This window comes from Teleopsis dalmanni, chromosome 2 (genome assembly GCF_002237135.1).
Source record: "Teleopsis dalmanni isolate 2A chromosome 2, ASM223713v2, whole genome shotgun sequence".
NCBI classification, from domain to species: Eukaryota; Metazoa; Arthropoda; class Insecta; order Diptera; family Diopsidae; genus Teleopsis; species Teleopsis dalmanni.
Window position 1 is genome coordinate 8,555,461 of NC_051847.1, and position 23,661 is coordinate 8,579,121.

A 23,661-nucleotide genomic window follows, 5' to 3' on the forward strand; every position below is an offset into this window, starting at 1 on the left:
TAGAAGCAGACGAGACTTTCAATCACATTCTTTGTGACTGCCCAGTTTTGATCTGGGCCAGGAGGAGGTCATTGGGAGGAGAGCTGCTCTCCCCTTCTGCCATTAGGAGGTCCTCAGCGGATGACATTCTGGCCTTCATTCGAAAAGGCAGAATGTCTTCTCTTTGGTTAGGGTCTGTTGCAGCACAAAAGATCAATCTGGTCGCGGTGCTTTGCTCCGTCGGGAGCTAGTACCCCGTTTATTCCTAACCTACTAACCAAACAGAAGACACTCAATAAAACAATCACAAATATCACCGCTATATAGAGTATTTCAAAGCAAAGACAACGAGACATATCACCTCAGATATATTCTTATTGAAATGGTAACTTCGCTCTGTTCTAAACGAAAATAAATAAAAGAAGTTTGGATATTGATTTCATGTGAATGTGTTATTTTATTTTTATTTATATTTTATTAAAATCAATTTAAATTTTTTTATTGGCACTGTTTTTGCAAGACTTGAAATTTATCGAAAATTATTTTCAAAATACTATTTTAGCTCGTTATTCTTCCCATTTCAATCAGAGTGTGATACGAAACCGTGTTTTATTTTTAATGGAAAATAATTTTGTAGTTAATGCTTAATATAAATTATTCATGTGGAAATTAGCAATTCCAAATAGTTTTACATTTCTTCCTTACCCACTATCGGGCATATACCATAATATATTGTGAAATCGAAAGTATTCATCCATTAGAAGCCAAAACCATAAACAATGTCGAGAAAGTGCGTAGAAGAATTCGTGTATTTTGGGAACATCTTTAAGCATCTAAGTGTGCGGTCCGTCCTGCTTCTTCATTGGGCTAGAGTAACTGCAATGAAATTTTTTAAAAAAAGGAATATTATAGTAACCTATAAAAGTCATAAGATATCATATATCATCTAACATTTTTACATTTTCTATAACAATTTTCGAAAAACCAAATTAACCAATCCAAGTAGAAGAGTGCGTGCATTTGCTTCTATCAAAATAAACATGGATTATTGCAACTGTTGATGGAGTATTTTTTTTTGCTCTTAATTCCTTGTAAAATATGGTAAAATTTATTTTGATTTGATTATTTTGTTCAGGTAGAAAATTTCTTCAACATATTCTTATTATTCTTATTTCTTTTCTAATGAATATTGCGTTGAACTCAACTCTATTCTACTGCAAACTTACTTTGCAGTCGAAACTAAATGGCATTTTTTCCTTTTGAATAAGTACGTATATCTCAACAATCTGTTCCATGTCCGGCAGTACACTCAAATGAATTTCGTACTAATTTTTTCTTAAATTTACGCTTGCCCCTCATCAACGGTTTGCCCATTTGCGAAGATAGGGTCAATCATCTTTTGAGTTTTGGGGTGTTTTTGTTTTTATTTTAATTGGAACTTATACCTTTTCTTATTCTCTTCCAGAAATTTAAAAAACAATGGTTTTCTAAATAAAGTTCATTAATATCATCTCATTCTTTTCCTTTTACTGCTTTACTACTTCAGCTGTCAAACTGTATCAACTCGTTAAGTGACATTTGTCAGCACATATTTTTTGGTAATTTGTTCAGTTTGTTAGCATAAAGGACAAGTAGTTGATGCTCTTCGGGAGCATGACACAAGGTCCTGCCGAATAATATATCTAATATAATTTGTTTCGTATTTAAAGGGAAGATACATAAAGTTTCAGATGGGAAAATTTGAGGCGCCTTGTTACACAATCACTACTCTATTGTGTCTTTTGTAGAATAAATAGTACGTACAATAAGTAAATTAATAATTAAATTTTCAAATAATAAAAATTGCTTAATAACATAAATCAAATTTAATAAAGAAGTCAATTGGCACTCCATTTTTATGGAATTAACACATCAACATATAGTTGTAGAGTGTGAAGCAATAGAAAATATTTTCCGTCTTCCCATCATCTTCTCCTACATGGAATATAAACTGAAATCTATAAATTCTAAAAGTCGTTAAAAATAACCCTGCCTTTAATTTTTTAAATATTCTACGTGAAGGCAACTTCTTTTTTTACAACTTCAGGACGGTTTTGGTGAATGGTGAACACATTCACGTTCTTTAACTTAATAGATCAGTTTCAATGGTAATTTCTTCCACATTTTTTCAAGACAAAAGTGTATGCTATTAAAATCTCTGCTATGGAATACTTAAAGATACGATACAAAATGTCACTATTTTCAAATAATCTTACAGCCAAGCTGCTTTAAATTCTTTCCAATCGTGGACCTCTAACTCTTAATTGGTCAGAAGCTGATCTGATCAGAAGCTGAGCTGATTGATTTAAACTTCTGTTATCCTGTTCCTGATAGTTATCATGATAGTTATCATGTTTCACAGATGGGACACTGTGAAATGTAAAGTGAGTGTTCTGAGATTGCTAGGAAACTAACCCAACACCTTCAATCGACTTTCAGTATATTGAAGAAAGTTTGGGTTTGTCAACAGGTTAACTTAGGAGTTTCTTTCTGGGAATAGCATAATAGATCTTACAGGTCGCAGTCTATCATTGTTGCGTCTAATAATATCTAATAATATAATAAATAAAATCAACTTTTATTTAATAGTGTAAAAAAAATGTACACAGTATTCAGACTGTACGAATAAAATACCGGGGTGCGGAAGAGATAGAGAGTTAAGGTGGGTATTTCTCACTTCGTTTTTTTTTCGAGAACTTTGATTCCATTTGTAGCTGCATTTGTTTTATTGTATATAGTTAACTTAAAAGGAACGAATCATAGACATGGAAAATACATAAGTCATAGTATACAAAGATCTATACAGAAAAAGTACTTACAGTTAGTGAACGGTTGCAAAATGGACGTCGGCATTGTCAGTGTCAAAAAACAACGCTGTAAGTTGTGATAGACTTAATTGATGTTTTGTAGATTTACACTTACAAAATAAAATGTTGAAATAAAGATTAAAATATTTAAAAATGAAAAAATTAGATTTTTTGTCCCTAAATTGCGGTGTACAATACTATGTAGTTGAACGTACTTACTTCTTCAAAGCAGTGATTTCCCAATGTGAAGACTAATAAACCTTAATTATCCTTATTTATTACTCCAGCTTAATCAGAAGACGGAGGAATACTTAGAGAAGATATATTTATAAAGTTTCTTAATATTTAATATTTTCTAGAAAAAAATATTCTTTCTGATATTAGTTGATTATTGTATATGGTTTCAATGTGTGAAAAACTATTAAGTCCCGTTTGAATACTCAGTCCAAATTCAGCACCAATGCCAGAAAGGAATGGAATGCAATAATTGGAATTAAGTCGCAAAAAGAACAACCAAAACTTATCAAATGGAAAAAGTTAGTCACTGGGCCATTTTACTAAATGGAATAATTTTGCTTCTACTTCTAACTGGTATAGGTTTTGGGGTCTATACATTGCTTCTTGGTGAAGGAATAAGTTGCAAAACTTTATTTCGGTCGGAAGTAAATGGAATAATAGGAAACAAATGTAATTTTAGATTTCATCAATTGATAAGAAATTTTTTAAATTGGTGTTCGCAGTTGCAAAGTACATTTGTACATTTTTTTTAGAAACAAAGACAAAACTTTTGGAATATGCATGCATTTCTATTTGGGAAAGGAATATTTGCCAAAACCAATATAAAATCGAGGGAAACGATATAAACAATAAATGAGCAAAATAAGCACACGTCACGCTATGCGGAAATTTAATACGAAAATATTAAAAAAATATATATTTCGGTAATGGCATAATTTTGACTAAAGGACTAAAGGTGAAATAAACAAAAAAATTGATGACAAGTTTTATACATTTTATCAACAATAAACATAAAAATGTTCTAATACTAATTGAAATTGGAAATAAAAAAGGATATCTTATTAAAAGGAAGTACCTTAGAAATTATGGCAGAGATGATAACAATTAATTTGGATTGAACAAAAAATAATGCAAAAAGTTATATCCCAATATCAAAACTAAATCTATCAAATAATTAATCTTATGATTTGTTGAAACTAAAAAACATATATATATGTGGTCAGCTTATTTCATAATTTTATCGAAAAAACCGGATTTCTTCTTAAGAAATTAGAAAAAAGTTATTTTATCTTTTTATACCCCATAATGCAAACGGATGCAAAATGTAGATTCTGTGAAGAGAATAAGAAGTCGACTACACATGTGCTGTTAGAATGCCCTGCGCTAATGCACAGGCTCCTGGGAATGTATATTCTTACGGAAGAGGCAATAAAACTCTGTACAGTAGGTTCTATATTACTTTTGATTGACACAATAGAGTTTATGGACCTACTCTAAACTCAAAAGGGGGCACAATAGACCCGACGGTCGCAGTGATACATTCCCTAACAATAATATAATATAATACCCTAGAATATATATCATCTACTCTGTTTTCTTACATTACCGGTGAGAGTTAAGTTGCTGTCTTCAGAGCACTTAAGCACCTGAGCTCTTAAGTATTGGAATGCCAGTATATTCATTGTTTAATTTAAAGTTGGATTCCAGAATCATATTAAAATTCCAACTGTATGACCAATAAGTTGGAATTCTGTTCTAGAAGTAGTAGACGACTTTTTATTTACATCTAATATACTTAAGCAGGACCACCTCTTTGGAATCATAAAAGTGGTAAAGAAGAGAATGTTTTAAAATATCAGCCGGAGAACTCTTATGCTAAACCGGACATATGATATGGTCCAACATAAATCACATTTCACATTTTAAGACTTCTCTGTGGTAACACTTTTAAATGTACCCGGGTTGCACAAATATCTGTCTATCTTTTAAAATTAGAAGTTAATTAATAATCTCTGATTTTTGATATTGTTAGCAAAAGGCGGTTAAATATTTCTTTCCTCCCATCTTTATATCCATTTATTCTCTAGTACATACGAGATATTTGATATTATATAGATTAAATATTGATAAATGTCACAAAAAATACATAGTTAAAGGAATGAGCTTGTACACACTCTACCATACATTCTATTTATGTTATTTTATAAACTACACTCGTATTAGTTTCTTACTAATCATAGTGCTCCACTCCAATGGAGCCCAAAGCCACATAATTCTTATTCTAGTTCTTTACATAGTTCTTTCTTTATATACGCAAAAGGGATTAATTTAAGTATTTATAATATGTGCATTGCAATCCTACATGGAGTTTAAGGCGTAATTGTTTGCAGTGGCAGGCTGTTAGATAACTTCCATGTACCTCAATTAGCAATTCTTCAGCCTTTTGCTAAGGCCTAAGATAAAGAAATCCATCTTGTCGAATGTAGATAATTGAATAGGTCTTTCGTCTATACCTATAATAGTCTGATAAACTGTCAAAGACGTATATTTTAAAAAACCTGTATCTTCTGGAAGCCAAAGCCGGACATTTACAGAGAAAAGGTTTTATAGTTTCTTTTTCCTGCAGGTTTTCACAACTACTGCAGTGAGAATTCTGATATATTATTAATATATAGGGTTTTTCGAATAGCAAAGAAAGAAATAAATTTTTGTGTTTGTCCTTTACTTCTTTCTTTGCTATTCGAAAAACCCTCTAAATTTTAAATAAAGCTTCTTTGTCATCATACAAATAAAGCGTAGCTTTTCAGCAACACTAGTACTTTATTCATTATTAGTATATATAATAATTTTAATAAATAATAATAATAATAACAATAAATAAAATTAATTAATAATAATAAATAATAATAATAATTAATTAATAATAAAGTTAATATATTTGGTGGAGAGGTTGCGAATGGTGGTGAACTTCTTTTTATATTATTTTAATTAATTGAATTTTTGGCGACCAGGCAGCTGTTTCAAATATTCTCAAATACCCTTCATCAGTGGCCTTGAAATAATTTTTTATATTCAATTCTTCATAAATAGTTTTTTGGGACTGCAAGTACCAAGGATTGAACTTCTGCCCTGCCAAATTTGAAGCTAACAGTCAGTGTTGATTGGCCAACCGACCCAAAGCCAAACTTGACTTGTATGTTCGAACTTGGAGTTTTGTTAATTTACTATAAAGGCTCATTAACCAGTTCACTTGCTGTGTTATGTTAGAACGAAATCATAAACCAACTGTAGAATAATTGAATTAATTAATTATATTTATATTTTTGATTTTGATTTTGAATTTCAATACTATTCTTTCGTAGAGTTAATATATTGTACCATTGTCAATATTTATAGAAATATTTTTTTTTCTTACAATTTTTAATAATATTTTCCTAATTTTTGTTCGAGATTTATTTAAGCATTTAATATTGTGAAATGAGAAGACAAAAGAGTTAAGACACAAACTGAACTGCTGAACAGACAGAAGCTGTGTATCTGCTAAGCTATCATTGCTCCTGTTGTTGCGGTTATCCGTTGCATACTTTTTCATTTGGCTTATTTATTATCTTTATAAAAAGATACTCTCGCTTAAATTCAATAAAACGTTTGCATAAATCACTGCCACAAATACACAAATTGAAATGGCATTGCGCTTTGGGCACGTTTCTCGTATTGCAATCAGCAATTTTTCAGTTTCCTTTATTGATTGTTGTTTTTGCATTTATCGCAAATCTGGAGTCACAAAACATATCCAACGCCACTACGATTTGTACGCCGACCTCTGAATTTTTTAAAAAAAGGTGTTAATATTCAATTAAAATTTTACTTTATAGTTAATACATTTCGATAGTAATTTTTAAATCAAAACATTGTACAAATTGCTTGCGGAAAGAAATTTAGAGTTATGAATTGCAAGGAGGAAGACGGAAAAATATTTAAAGGGATTTTACATTGGTCGTGTGTCGATTGGATGATTTTCGTAATGCAAAAAATATTTTCTGTGAGATTAGATTTTAGATTAAATCATGAAAACCAACCTAAACGTTTGATAACGGGGACTATAATTTTCAGATCTGCGGCTTAAGTGGCTAACACTTAAAGGAAAAGTTCCTAAGCCCCTAAGATAGGGTATCTTGTACTATGATCACTAGGTATACTTTCATACTAGGAGTAACAGCTCCTGAAATACATATTGCATTTTTGCTCAACTATAACTGGATTCAGAAATTCAAAATGATTTCATAAGTACCTATTGTATAGGTTTAATGCTATCGCAATGGAACCATATAGCCTAAGTGAGATGGTTAACTAACCTAAGATCAACACTTGCAATTTTTGCCACGTTTGAGCCATCGTACTTCTTCAAAATAGAACGTTATAATCTGACCACTGGAATCTGCCTTATTGACACATATTATTGCTAGTAGATGACTTTAAATTAAGTGAGATTGTTAACTAAACTAAACTTTTATTCAAACTTGGGATATTTGCACAAAAGAGCCATTGTCTTCTTTTAAAGTGGAATGTACTGACCAGCATCGTGACCAGAAGCATCTACCTTACCAACGCATGTGATTGCTAGTAGATGGCATCAAATTAACTTTTAGATTCCCTTTATCTTGCATTCTTCATATGCTAAACCATTTTTATTATTAAACAAATTTTAGTTTAAGTCAATTATTACGATATAATCTTTACCAAACACATGCTGAAGGGTTGAATTAACTTCACAAACAATTTTATAAGATATATCTTAAGAAAAATGAAAACATTTAGCCAATATTTCACCATCGTCGTATTATAGAATTGTCACATATTTTCAGTATTGGACTAGTAGGTGTGAACCAATTGATGAACAGTGCAGTTGAAGATCTTAATGTTCACTGGCTTAAGACTTAAGACATTTGTCTAGTACCTTCTCTCATATAAAAGGGAAAAATTTTATTACTTCTACTTGGCTGCTTGGACGAGGGCTGGTTTTAGACTAGTCTTAGATTGCTCCAACTAAGGTTGCTAAGGTGCTATTATAGCTATTATATTCGATAGTATTCAAATTGAACTAATTATTGAAAACTTTAATTTCAGAAATAAAATGCAAAATCTTTGTTACTAAGACGCTGTGTTTATTGCATCTACTAAGTGGTTGGGTCAGTAACTTCACACAATTCGAATGTAAACGTCCACGCATAATAAATTAACACTCAACAAGTTGGTTGCCAATTTGCCAATTTCAATTTCGTACGCTTTTAATAAATGTGGCAGGAGTAACAACAAAAATCGCAGTCGCAGATATTACGAGAAGTCGTAGCATTGAAAAGTAAATCCACGGAGTAAAACAATCTGTGCAGGAAGCTTCCTGCGATTGGCACACAGAAGTACGAACAGAACGACACGCAGAACTAACGACTGAAATTATTAATGCACTCAGGTGCGGATAGTCCGCGGTATAAATTGTAAATCATTTTATAAGGATGTGACTTCATAGCGGGAGAACAGCGTCGCTCAACATTTCGCTACAATGATGTCCAAAGAAGTAACAACTATCCGAAGTGGAGTTCCGAGAAAATACTCTACTTGAATGCTTTGCGTGAGTTGAGTACCACTGGTATTAGGCCACGAAATTCCTTACGAGTCATTTGGCACGTCACCTAAGAGCCACACAAATAAGATTTGAGTCTGTTTAAGTGCGACTTAAATGGCTCAAATTGCAGTTGGTGTGCGTGTGCTCCGATCGAAGAATGCAGACCATCAAATGCAGAATGTCGCTTAATTTATAAGCACCTACAGCACCTACAGCACTTTTTGCACTTCTGGCACTTCACCAACAATAAATTAACTTTATTAAAAGCACTTCAAGCTGAGCTCTTAGCAATTTGTTAGCACCTGAAATCAACGCGTGTGCCTTTGCAAATTGTGTATTGAAACGAGAAAGACCTTTCACCGGTAATTAGATTTGCTAATATATTTTAACAGTTAAGGTCACAGTATAGTAAGTGTAGTATGTGTTATGTGATTGAAACCCATAAAAAAATAAAAAATTAAGTAATATTTTTTATTTCCCATTACCACATTCTGCTGTGCTTATTGGTGGTTATTAATAACCCGAATTATATTATTTATGGCTCAACATTAATCGTTTGTTTACTTTATGAAATAATTATTAATAATTCTTTATGCTTAATTTCCTCTTCTGATTATCTCCATTTAAATCACACTTTTCATTAAGAAACCAAACGGAGAAACTAACAAATACGCCTGGTGTTAAAATCCATTCCAATTTTTTTTTGTACTTTTTTGTAGAAATCTACTGCGAGTGTGGGTCCATCATCAGAGCACACCAATTGGTTGTGTTGCTTGTTGACTGACTGTCGCAGCAGGTGTCATTGTAGAGGCGCGTGCAAGCACAAGATTTTCATATGTTCCAGCCAACACAACACCAAAACAGAGTGTAATTTTGTAGTCATTATACGTGGTTGATCCGACAACCACAAATGTAGTACCAGACAGCAGGGTCAAAGTTGAAGGGAGCAGTAAAGAGGAAAACGTGCACATAGTATGGACTAACAAATGTTCGATGAATAAAAATAGTTCCTTAGTTTTTCTGTAATATGTAATATTTTTGTAGTTAGTTTGGAGAACAGTCCAACAGTATAATCTCTGGTGATTAACTAGCTGATATTTTAAAGTAATTCCAGAAGAATGCATCTTTATTGGATGAAGAAAGTTTTTAAAGGATTAAATTCTGTCACTGACTAAAAGTATAAATGCTTTTTCCCAAACAAAACAAAAAAACTCGCCACTCATATATATATATTGGATATTAATTACATAATGAAGTGTGTTGGATAATCTCTTAAGCTTAGAAAAAATCGATTATGACTTTAAAGTATATTAATAACTAATCTATATTATTATTATGAAATAGGGATAGTGCACTGTAACCAAAAAGATCCATTGTGCCCCTTAGTCGGATAGCCTGTTTCTCTAAATTCGATTTCTGTAATGAAAAACAATAAAAATGGCCTATCTTTCCCAGTCTTGAGTCCTTATGTTCCATGAAATACCCTCCCTTTACCCAACCCTTTATCGTTGTGTACCAGTGTCGGATACTCCACTAGCACATGGCATGTAGTGTCTCTCTCTTCTCTACAATATCTGCAGTCTGAGCAGAGATTCAGTCTATAATCTAGATGCAGTAATATAAAACTATGTTATTAGATGGGACTTATACAACTCAGCAGTAGCTATTCCATATAAGAGTTTGTTTATACTTGGAATTCCCACAGATAGTGTGTGCTATATCTTATAGTTCGCAGATATATCAGTACCTAAAAGTACATTCAATGGCACCATTTAAATAAAAAATATATACTTGGTAACAAATAAATTACAAAGAAGACTTAAGAGAACAAAACATAACGAGACTCAAGAAAATATATGGTATATTAAACAAAGAGATCACAAATAAACTAACTTACTTATGAAATTTAAGTTTGCCGTATCCAACATCTTCCGCTGGCTGTAATAGTTTTCACATCATCTGCTCTTTCTATCTTAAGACAGTTTTTCCTCTTCAGCGGTATCCCTTTATGCCATTTCGAATGACAGGCCTCGTAGTTGTTGAGGCCTCATCATAGTTGGGCGGTTTCTTTGCTTTTCTTATTTTACTTCTAAAAAGACGTTTCCTTTATCGCTTCTCTTTTTTGTATTGATTTGCGAGGGGAACGCTTTGCAACAATTTGCAGGGTGATCTGCATGCTATGTGTTTCTGTCAAAATGTATAAAAGATTCTTATTTTGGACTTTCAAAAATAATTAATTTCTTAGTTATATATTATTACACTATTTCCCTCTTGCGAAATATTTAACGAAACCACTGCATCTCAACAGAATCTAAAGAGTCATGATTAGCTATATTAACAAAATTTCACATAGATCTCAACATAAATGGACTTTAAGAATTAATTCATAGATACAATTCATTGCTCTATTTCCCCTCCTGAAAAATCTTTAACGAAGGCACTGTATGTCAATATAATCTAAAGAATCAAGATTAGCCATATTAACACAATTCGACAATGATCAAAATTCAAATATGAATAGCTATAAAAACGGAATAATATTGTAACTGTCTGAAAAGCACAATTTGAGTTGTCTACAATCGTCGATGGACTTTTGGGTGGCTCCGATGCTTCCACGTCGATGCAATTCATTCAGTTCATAGTAAACACACTCAATTTCATTTGAACGCACAATGCTCAATGCACAATGTTAACAACCTGCATGGACGTCGGTCGGTATGTTCGTCTGGCTTTGCGTACCTCCGCTGTCCATCTGCCTGGGTCCGTTGCATGTGGTTCGTAATGTGCTGTCAAGTTCTAAATGAGATGCTGGATAAATTGTGTTACCAGTAAAATTGTCGATGCTATCAATGCGGTAATAATCTGCCTTGTTTTGTGGTTTATGGTCATCTCTCCTATTGTTAAACGTTTTTAACGATTTTTTATTTATTTTCGTTTTGTTGGTTTTACAAAATTTTACGATGTGTTTTCATAGGAAAACATTTCATTAATTTAAATGTTGTTCCCCTTTCTCGTGTGTGACATTTATTTTCTTTCCACCTCTTTTCCTAGTAATTCGATACATTATTATGCTAATTTTATTATTTAGTGAATAAGTTTGAAAGTAAGATCTTGACTGAGTTGTTGGCGCCTATTTTATGTTATTTGATTTTAATATATAAATTTGCATATACTCATATAGTATAATGATATTGAACAGCTGATTTTATGGAATACCTGAGATATTGGTACATTAACTAATTATAATAGTGGAACTAAATCACTGATAATTCAAATTGCCTGTAATAAACTATTAATATATAATTTCCGAATTATAAATTTGTATTTACTTTAATTTTTATTGTATTGACAGCAATAATTTATGGTGACTGCGAAAACAATAAGCACAAACACTTAGTTTAAATAATGCATATTATAATACTAAAAGCAATAAATTTGCAACAACAACGTTGTTGCCTTGTATACTTAATTAGGCTATATGCGTATGCAAAATGAATTTGAGTTGATAGTGTGTAATCGTTATCTATGCATTACAAGTAAATTATTTAAAATAGTGAGTTTAAAAGCTAATCTTTGGTTTGCAGCTGAATGGTATATAATTTTCGATTAAATTAAATATATATAAACAACAATCTTAGTTTACTTTGTGAGGAGCACATTTTCCGTGTCTAATTTACTGCCGTAAATGATGTTAAGAATTTCTTTAACAATATTTCACTTACATGTAAAAGTAAATAATATCATTTTCATATACAGTAGTCTACGCCAGTCAGTCCGAACGCGACTCGGTTTCGCCAGTTGGTAGCACCAAATGTCATCAGATCATTTATTATCAGGTCCTTCCATGAAATATGCGGTGAATTCTACCACTTTCTCCACTATCGGTTACCGAATTGAAAACCTTTCTAGCGAGAGCATTTGCATAGATATGAAATAGCTAACGAAGTCGTTGTATTTTAATATACTTAGTTGAATCAATGTCACGATATAGCTCACATAGTTTCCATCCAATTCAATACATCTTGACAAAACATAAAAGAACATATTTATTTCAAAGAAGAACAGTAAAGGATGATTTATGTGTATCAAAAGAAAGCTTCATTTTTCAATAGTCTATTTAGCCCGACGTAAAATCAAATAAGTGTTACTTATTTGAATATGCTATCTGAAGACCTTTTTTTAATGTTTCTATTGCTTCCAGTTAAACAAAGATTTTTGTAAGTTTGCACATAGCATAAGCTCTATAAAGTTCTGGAGAGTTATTAATTGACTGGATGTTATTTAATTTATTTTGCCCTTTTTTACCAAAAGACCCATTAGCTTCACTAAATTTTCTAAGCTGTAAACATCCGCACTCTTTTACAGTATTACAATAATCCTCTCCATAACGCGGTATCCTTATAACGCGTTTACATATTATGCGCTTCCAATCCCCCGTATAACACGGGCATTTCACCATATAATGCGTATATTTGTACAGTTCATAATTATAGAAAATTTTAATTTTCTTAAATTAAAGTAAAAATACAATATATAAAAAACAAGCTCGTATTAATAAGATATCATTAAATAAACAAACAATCGCAGTTAATTGCGCCAAAACTCAATCAATTTCTCACTCCGATTTTTTTTTTAAACAAATTTTACGAGGTTTAATCTTAGATTAAAACCAACTTAAAGGCACAAGCGACCACATATGGATACACCAACAACAACAACAAAAACAACAACGGCCACAATAGTATGAAAACAAAAACAAATTACTACGAAAAAAAAAAAATGAGAAAGACGAAGAAAATTCCTAATCTTATGAACGTGTTTAGCAGACTATAAACATGACATGCGAAGTGGCGTAGATTGAGGCAGCCCAGCCAATGTTGGCTGGTGGCTGCTGGATGGTGGATGGTGGATGGTGGCTGTTATGGACAGCAACGGTTTGTTATGGCATTTACGGATAAAAGATAGTTGGTGCTTAACTGCAACAACGAAGACATATGATACGCTCATCAATCGCTCGTTTGTAAACCATTAAATTGATATCACGTTGAGAAATGGTGTAAAAAATGCCTTAAGTACGCCACGATTACAAGATCACACGCAAGTTCAAGTCAAATAATGTTAATTTATTTACTTTTTACACATTTCGCTCGCCGAATGTGATTTTCTTTGTGTGATTGTGATTTTTATTTGTTTTCGAATATTCCATTTAGTTGAGGTGATGTGGATATAATCAGCATTTGGCAAATATGTCTGTGACCACAAGTCTCCAGTGTGATATTTTACAGTTGATTAAATCGAAAACTTGATAATGAAATCTGTATAAAGTCACGTTTCCAACATAAATATTGAAGTCGCTTATCTATAAAATCAAAATTAAAAATATTACTTTAAATAAATTTAATTTTCATAAAAAATATGTATTCTAATAGTTATAAATTGGAAAACAATTTTCTTACATTATTTATGCCAAATAAATACTCGCAACTGACCTCGCTTTGACCTCACCACAGTGCCTCACAGTTGTTCACCTTAGCGAAATGAGCTTTTGCTATTAATGGTGAATTTTTTAGAAAAAAAATTGTTTTCAAAGAAAAACCAAAATCTAAAACTACTGCTGCCATTTAACTTCATTGACAAGAATTTTAATTTAAAATTTTTCGAACAGAATTCGTTAGAAAATAGTAAGAAAGACAACACAAACATATTTTATCTGAAAATTTGTTCAATTTATCACTTAAGCTCACCAAGTGGTAAAAAATGCTTCACAGAAATCTTCAAGTTTTAACTTGTTATATGCTATAACTATACATTTGAGTTTGATATATAAGCAAATATTATAATAATGGTGATATAATAAAAAAATTTTATAATCCAATTTTTAATCAAGTAAATTTTTGGGCCTGCATAAAGCTGTTTCGGATATCGCCATATATCCAATATCTGTGATCTTTGGAAAAATGGTACTTAAGTGTCCGTACAGAATTTTCGGATCGTGCCAGGAAATTGATCCCTGCTAACTCTGAACCGTGGTAAGGTGTGTTAATACATAAAGCCAACATAACCTTACATTAGTTTTTCAATAACGTTTTCGAAATTGAGACGCAAAGAATATTTGTCAGACTTTAGACATAATCATCAGAGGCGATGGCGATATCCGAATAATTTGAATTCATTTACTGAAAATACATGAACACGTTATTTTATTTGTTTTGAAGTATTTAACCCTATTTTCAACGATCAGCTAATACAAATATTTTTTAATCTCTTTAGTTATTGTTAAAAATAAATTTAAAAATTGTACACAAATAATTTTTCAAATTTCTTAATTATAGTTAGAAAAAATCAATCTAGCTGTCTGAAAGCCACTTATAGACCTATTGGTCCTCAGCGATGACAGGTGAAACAAAACCTCTATGTTAAATTGTGATAGGCATCATGTAGACTTTTGACACTGAGTTTCTAGGACTCGAAAGACATTCCAGATGGCATTCCATTTTTTTCCAAAAAATCTATAGACGTATATACTTGTTTCTGTGACCCTCCAATCTGCACAGAGGCTTGAATTGACCCGTATCGTATCTGGTCGGGACAACCAAGTAAGGTTTTTTAAATGCACACATCACAATAACATTCAAAAAGAATAAGTAATATAAAAATAAAAAAATAAAGAAGAAATAAATTTTAAAAAATATAAATAAAAATAATTTTACTATTATAAAACGTAAAGTATCTGCAGATTGTTACTCAGGAGTATATTTAGCGCTACATTCTTAACAAGTATCGGAGAAAGGTTTTTTAAACATTTTTTTAAATATTAAAATATGTAACAGAGGTATTAGTCTTATTAATTATTCGAATGCTTCAGTACAATGTCTTAGTACTTAGAATAAATTTCAGCACATGGTCAACGTCTGTAGTTACAATGGGAAGTTGAGAAGAACATAAGAACAAACAGAACATAGAGTCATATCTTTTTCCAAATCATTTATTAACAAAATCGTTGAAATTTTGAGTGTCTCTGATTAGGAATACAAAACTAAATATGACTGTATCAACTTAATGTGACTTAATGTTAACTGAATATTTGAAGGGACTTGTTTAGGAGAGGTTGAATCGTATACAAATCAAAGCAGTTATATCCTAACATAACATGAACTATCTATTAAACTTGGACTAGACTTAAAAGTAGTCGTGATGTACTAACAACTGATCTTTGTTTTATTTTAAAACTGTAAGGTTTTCTACAGCAAAATTTTTCTGAAAATATGTAATGAAAAATAATTCTACGGATATTGTGATTTAATCCCAATAATAGTAAATTGATGCCAAAATTTCATGATGAGGATTCCTCTTGTTGAGTGCATTTGTGTACTGAATCTAATGTTTTCATTTACTTCCCTCCAATATCTGCAATTTATACTTATCCACCTTTACTCATTTTTTTAGAACATTATGTTGATGACATGAGAATTATTTCTTTAGGAAGGTCTCTCTCTACTTTTTACATTACATAGATTTTATTCTTAAAATTGTCTGCTACTCACATTATTCCTTTATGTACATTGTTTTGGTTTTTTACTTTATTTACTAAAAGAAAAATAAATATGTCTTCAGGATTTCTTATCTACAAAAAATTAAAATTGAATAATCTAAATTGTTAATCAATGGCAAACCAAACGCAGCTCTGATTTCATCTTTACACGATCTCCTACAACGACACTTAAGCAGTGTACAGATTTGCATGGCCAGTCCTAATATTGAGATTTTAATCAATTTTGCAAAAGATACATGAACCGTTCTTTACCAAACTTTATTGCTTGAAATTATTTTTACAACATTTACAGAGGTTAAGCTGACAGTGGACAACCTGAAATGCACCACTTCGAGGAGGTATCGAATTTAAGTTTTGCCATTTTGAGTGGTGGGCAATACAAACTGAAGTTTTGTAGTTTGAATAAAACTAAGATTTATTTTAATAAATTATATTTTTTTAATACATTTCGAATCGATTTGATTTATATATTACTTTAGTTTATACACTCAGTGTTAGCTGTTATGTTGATAAATATGTTATATGGCATATATTTTATGTTAGATAAATGTTGTTCCATTTCAAGAAACTTCAATTTAGCAGATTATGAATATTTTGATAATATATTTCTAAAGCCTGAAACTTTATTTTCTATATTTTGATTTAAACAATATATTATTTTATTCTGGACAAACTCTTTCAATATCAACTCGCTTCATTACTCGCTTTAGCTTTTTATAAGCTATGTTTGTTTCTTGACATACTCTTCTAATTTCGAAACGTTCATTATGCTGTTCATCACTTGCATTGCACTTCATATTTTCAGATTTAGTTTCTTTTTCCTAAAGGAATAATATTAGCACAACTTCTCCATATTACGTTTCCAGATTAAGTTCTATACAAACTAAAGAGTAATAAAATCATGCAATAAATAATACCTTTACAAAAGAATAGTGTTGAAAGTTAACGATTAAAAAAAATAAGAAAAATATAATTATTTAATTTAATTGTTCTACAGCTGGTTTATATATATACATATATAATTTGTTCAAAATTACTAAAAAATATAGACTTTATCAAGATCATTTTTTTTGTTATTGTAAGGCTATTTAATTAATCAATTAAATTTATTATCTTAAAAAAGTTAAACTTTTAAAAATGATAAATATTGTTGTTATCTCTGACTAGCCACATAACACAGTGTATGTGCGTTGTCACTGGACAGGTTCTGGGTTCATATCCCATTAAGATCTGATGCAAACAGAGTACTATAAAATAATCTTTTAAAAATGCTTGCTGGTTCTGTTTTAGAAATGGTTCTCTAAACAGTCAATAGATTTACGCGGACCAGTTCAAAGTAATGTGACCTATTGTAGATTAATGTCCTTCTATAAACAATATCATCAAATGACAAAATATTAAGTAACTAGAATATAACTTATTAGAACGTCCTTTATATTTTATTTGGTATATTTAACTTCATTTACGCTTTTCTAGCCCTGAAAATTTCTTACTAACCTTTGAGTTTGGTATGAAATTTTTTGAAGAGTTTTTTTATAATTTTCTTGATTTATTCTGAAATTATTTTGAAAAAAAAATAGAAACTTTCAAGCTGTCTTCAAAATTTTATTACAATATCGAAATCTACTTAAATTAAGGTTGACAAAAAATAAATTAACAAACGCAATTAAGTTTTTGTGGACTGTTCAAGATAACGTGGAATTTAACAACATAATTTGTCCATAATTTTTTAGAATTGCAGTGTAATTTACTTACTGGCAGCTTACAGAGAATTTGTTATTATTAAAATATATAAAATAAATAGTTTAAATAATATATAAAATATATATAATAGATAAAAATAAATAAATAAAATATATAATAAATATAAACATAAACATAAATAAATAAAAATATATAATTATATTAAAATTCTAGTAAACAATTTAATTTCCTTATTATTACAAGTGAATTTAAATATATTTAATAAATTCTCTTTCCTTTTCTGAATTATAGTACAACTTTACTTGCATTTGTATTTAAATTTAATTTCATTCGAAATTAGAACAAATTTCATTTGAAACCTGAAAATACTGAAATGAAAGAAGAAAATAAATAAAAAATAAAACACAAAAGAATTGATATGGACCGAAATCACGAATCTCATTAAAATTAAATAACGAATATAAAAATACATGAAAAAGGAACACCAAACATCAAAGCATCCTTAATCTCCTCTCATCTTTTAAAGCATCCAAAGCATTCAAAAAAAATTGAGAAAATAACTGTAAAGCGCATCCTTCTAGTTTTGGCTTCCAAACAACATCAATTTGCAACCACAAATTGCTTTGAACACACACATTAAAAATAAAGATGGCGTTCATTGCGCATGACGGCAACGCATACACCTTGACTGGGCACCAATCGAAATCTTGTAGAACATAACTATTGATAATTCACAGAACAGGTTTACAAGACACACCCACTCGCACAGATGACATGTAACAAGTGGGCGGAGTGTATTTCAGGTGACATGATGTTATCGGCAACCACCGTTCACACATTCACACAAATCTGACACACATAACTGCCTTCATTTGTGCTGTTGACTGAAATGTTTTAACTGCCATTTTTACGCCTTCTCTCCTTTTTGCTTGATAATTACAGTTGCTCTCAAACTGTTTTGATAAAAAAATTTAAATACTTCATATAACATTATTGCATATGATCTGATTGCTGATCAAAAGAATAAATAATTTTTTTTATACAGTAGTGGCTAATAAATATGATCTTGATTCAACGAGAAATACTGGAATTACTTGTTGAAAGTAATATGAATTTAAGAAATTTAAAAATTCAACAATCAATTTTATTAATTTCCTTAAAAATTGAGTTCAAATAATAGAATTCACATAACGTAAGAATATTGAAGGATATTATTTACATTCTCAAATAAGTTATAGACTGTCTTATCTATATAGATCAAAATTAAAAAGGTTTTCTTGATTCCTAGACGACAAAAATGAGGTTACTTTAGATCAGTATCAAGGGAATAAGCCTCCAAACTTCCAATCGCATCTAACCTAAAAAGACTTTATAGTATTTTTCGTACATTGTACATGTGTAGTAGTTGATAGAATTTTTTTAAGTAAATATTTTAAAGAAAAATTCTTTATAAGCCAAGAACTCATAGGCTGGTATAATAATGTAACCAAAAACGCTTTACCTACGTATTTAATTTGAAGTCATTTTTATTCTTAAGCTACATCAACAGCTTCTAATCTTTAGCAATATTTTTACACAAACCCTTATTTATTCACAAGGGCATAAGGCATAAATATTTGACAAGATATAAAAATCTTGTCAAAATCTCGCGGATATGGATACCAAGTCTGTTATGTAATAATGCAGTGATAGTGTAGAATAAGAAAATATCATATGTCTCGATAAAAACATGATACCCAAGCGCTGATATTGCAAATGCATAAAAAAATATACCTACTACAACCTTACCTTATCTTGTGAATAAAATTGGCAAGCAAAATGAACCATATTTTTTAAAATAAAAAATAAGCAACTAAAAAAACTTCAATCGTTTATAATTAGAACCAGAACTAGAACTAGAATTCAGTAATGTTCTAAATAATTTAAATTATTTTGCTTTATCAATATAATTTCATAATCTGTCGACATCAATTGAACATTTAAATTAAATTAAGACTTTTTAATTTGTACGCAGCCACCACTGTATTTAAAATGCCGTTTAGTATTAATTTTAATATAATTTTGATAAAATCCTATTGGATCGGTGCAATGTTAATATAAATTCAATTGTAATTAACAGTTTGATAGTGATTGGGAAAAGCTAATTCACATACACTACAAAAACAAAAACAAAATCCAACTACTCACATTTTGCTCTTCACATACTTCTATCTCTGTCTTAATAAGTATTTGGTTTTATTATAATTACTTCAGACTTTCCTGCAACAAAAAGAGACAGCCGCTGTTTGTCACTGTGTGTGTTTACAACAAAACTGCAGTAGATTCTGTGGCAAACGAAATTTTCTCTTCTGATCATCATCGTCGTATCTTGTATCTTGTATCTGCTCACAATGAATTTGTGCACACAATAAAAACTATCCATCCACAAACTAAAAGGTGAAATATTTTTCTCAGGCAGTTTTTTCAGTTTTTCAGTTATTTCAGTTTGCTTTGAACTTGCTTTAATGGTGGATGTGTTGTCGCAACACGTTTACGACGTTTACGTGTAACGAACAAAAATTATTTTGGCTTTCGGTTTACGGTTTATGGTTTACGGTTGCTACGAGCGAAGTTTTCGGTTTGTCTTCAGTGTAAAATTCACGTACGAACTACAGAGTTTGTTGAGCGTTACATGTACGATAGGAATATTATGTGAAAAGTTGTGCATGAGCGTGGCACATGAGAAAAACTTCAGCCGACAATTGCACTCACGCGTTTCACGTTGTTAAGCGGTAAAGGTAGAGGTAAAGGATTTAAGTGGTGATTGTGCGACGGTAATTTCGCATCGTGAACTGATTTCATATAAAACGAGCATTTGTTATTGTTTTTCCGTTTATTGATATTTTTATTGTTGAACGCGTCGCGCGAACTATTTACGCTCCAATAGATCATCCGTTCTGCGCCCAAGTTCTGCATACGGAATTCAGCCTTTGACGATTGACATTTGCACACCAAACGAATTTATTTATTTGTTTTTCGTTCTTCGTTTTTCGTTTTTCGTTTTTGCTTTAAAATTTGATGGAAAAAATCCTAAAATAAATCCAAAAATTTAAATTCTTTCGTCTGTGGTTTTTGTTTTGTTTTTATTTCAATCTTCAGTAATCTTCTCAGTATCTGCACGTGCTTAATGTGCAGACATTTAAAGTGTTTTAAATCAACTAAAATAATAACAGATTAAAATACGGAATAATCTGATTAAGAATAAAAATATTTCGCAGCAATTAAGTTTACTAAAAACCCAGTGAAATTAAATATTTTTTTGATATTTACTTGAATGCAGTTGAAAGTGTCTACGTAAAAGAAAGCGAAAGCTTAAAATGTTTTAAAAAGGAACTGAAACCCAAAATTGGATAACCATAAGCTCAAAAAGGTAATAAAGGTGAAACAGTGTTTATAAACAAAATAAGACAACAAACATGTATCTATTAATATGTATCTATCAAAATATTGTAAGCAAGACGTCGAGATGACAGTACCTAATCGTATTACCAGTATTACCAATATCTCTGAAATACTAGAAAGAAGCTTTACACTTTATCGAACCTCAACCTGTTGCACGTTAGCCTCGCATTCTTACTGATGTCTCATTTTTTATTGATGTTCTTTTTCTCTCCAGTTCCAGACGCCCATTATCTTTGATCAATTATTTATTCTATTTACACATCTTCTGCGTGGTGGTACTCTTTTTCTTTCTCTTAGAAAGTCGCTGGAAGAAACTGTAGTCTGTAGTTTGTCAATTCATATCCTTATGATATGGCCAGCTTATTTGAAGCCCCATTCATCAAGCGTATTGAATTCTATAAGTCCTATGAGCAAAGTTTTTCATTCGCATTTCAATTTTTTCTCAACAGTTCGGAAAAGTAAACAAAAATAATTTATAACAATAATAATTTTAATCAAAAATTAATAAGACTGTTTCAAATAAAAAAAATTAAAACAGAATAAAATAATTATTATGTATATATGTTATACATATAATATGAGTGATTACTATTATTGAAGAAAGAGCATCATACCGTGACTTATAAAATCTATTTATGATTTTTCTGAAGAAATACTCCCTAACAAAGGTTGTAGGCTTTCATAGTCAAATATCCTTTGATCAAGATTCGTTGAATTCTTCTGCTTTGATGGTAGTTAAATGATGACTTTGTTTGGAGTTTAAAGTTATTATTAAATATGATAATATTATTTGAATAAAGATTCTTGACTCATTTTAATTCGATGACAACCAGATGAAGACGCAGCTAAATATAAACAAATTAGATGTATTAATATTCTAAAAGGTAAAAAAATTATTTTTCACTCCATATTTTAATGACGTCGGGAAATCTCCAAAAATAATGCCAATAAAAATTTTGATATTTTTAGGGTGCTCCTATTTTTAATTTTCAGTTCTCTTGTGATTATTATTTTACCTCTAAAGTATTTTTTGTGAACATGTTAGCAATAAGTCAACGGATAATTGGTAGAAAAAAATAAATTAACAGTTGTTTTTATATCCCTATTTGTTAATAAGGGATTTGATTTCTTATATTAGATTAGGTAGCAGGTATTTAGTGTATACATATACATTGTGTATATGTTGTATAATATATATTATACATTTATACATAATGTATGTTGGAATATATATATTATATTATATATATTTACTACTTGAAAAAAACATAAGCCTGAAGAAGTTAATTTAAAAGAAACACTTGAATCCTTTAATTATATTGATATGTTATATAGAGTCCCTCAATAAAGAACCGATATTCTTTTTCATTATACAATTTATAGGTGCAACTATACATTATACATTTTCATTTCATCATATATAGTAAAACCAAAATAACTAATATAAATAAACACAGTCTTAATTAATACACTTCAATTCCGAACCTAGTATTACATTTATAGAGCTTAACGGTCTTAAATACATTAAACTGTTTTGATTTTATAAGTTTTATATGTAGTCATAAGAAACATATGAAGAAACCGATATTTGGTGCATTTTAATCAAATAAAATCATGTATCAGAAAAGTCTAATTTATTATATTTCATTTTGGTACATGGGTTTTTTAAAGATTTATATTTGAAGAGCTAGATCCCAAATGCATAGAAAGCCATACTTGCAAATTTGCTGAATTTTCTTTTTCTGACCTATTGTTGTACAATTGTGAATTTCTCTTAAGGTATTCTTTTGGATGTTATGTTATGGTTATGATATGGTTTATTCACATTTTGTGAAAAGAAGTGTGGAGCATTTTTAAAAGGAATTAAGAGATGTGAAACCCCCACTTTTAAAAATTATAATTTTAAAAAGAGACAAGAATTTTTTTGTTGAATCCTACTTCAAAATTTCATAAAATAAATAAGAATTGGAATATATGGGTATACTATATCCCGTAACGTGTTTCATCAAATAAATTATTTTGTTCTGGATCCTTTAAGGATTTAACATCGATATGAAGATTTGTAATATATTTACATAGATATGAAGATTGTAAAGAATATTTATTTCTGTGTAGTTAATGTGATCTAGTTTAGTCAATAAAATCTTCTTTGGAGTTGTCTGTGATATTTCTTATCTAAAGTTTTTAAAATGTTTTTATTAAATATTTAACAAGTCATATTATGAATTTCATCTCACTATGATATATGTATGTATAATATGATATGATATGATATCATCACCTTTCACATATGGCATGCATCCGGATGACTTTTTCCTATTTCTTGAACTTAAATAACTTTTACAGAGAAGTAAAGTGTTACAACTAAACTCATATTGTTCATGTAAATTATTTCCACTTTTAGTTTTAAATCAGACAAAAACCGTGGTTAATGTTTAATCCTCTAATCATTATCCCCATACCGTGATCATGATCATCATAAATTTAATTATAACTAT

The 23,661-nt window shown here is 30.3% G+C and overlaps 1 protein-coding gene across 1 annotated transcript in view; it reads left to right on the forward strand.

Moving 5' to 3' along the window:
- Positions 1-20,878: 20,878 nt before the first annotated feature.
- LOC119680960 (protein sine oculis) overlaps positions 20,879-23,661 on the forward strand; it is a 47,687-nt gene continuing 44,904 nt past the window's right edge. Inside the window, exon 1 of the mRNA XM_038094005.1 lies at positions 20,879-21,131. The gene's annotated coding sequence lies outside the window, so the exon portion shown is untranslated. The remainder of the gene's footprint in view (positions 21,132-23,661) is intronic.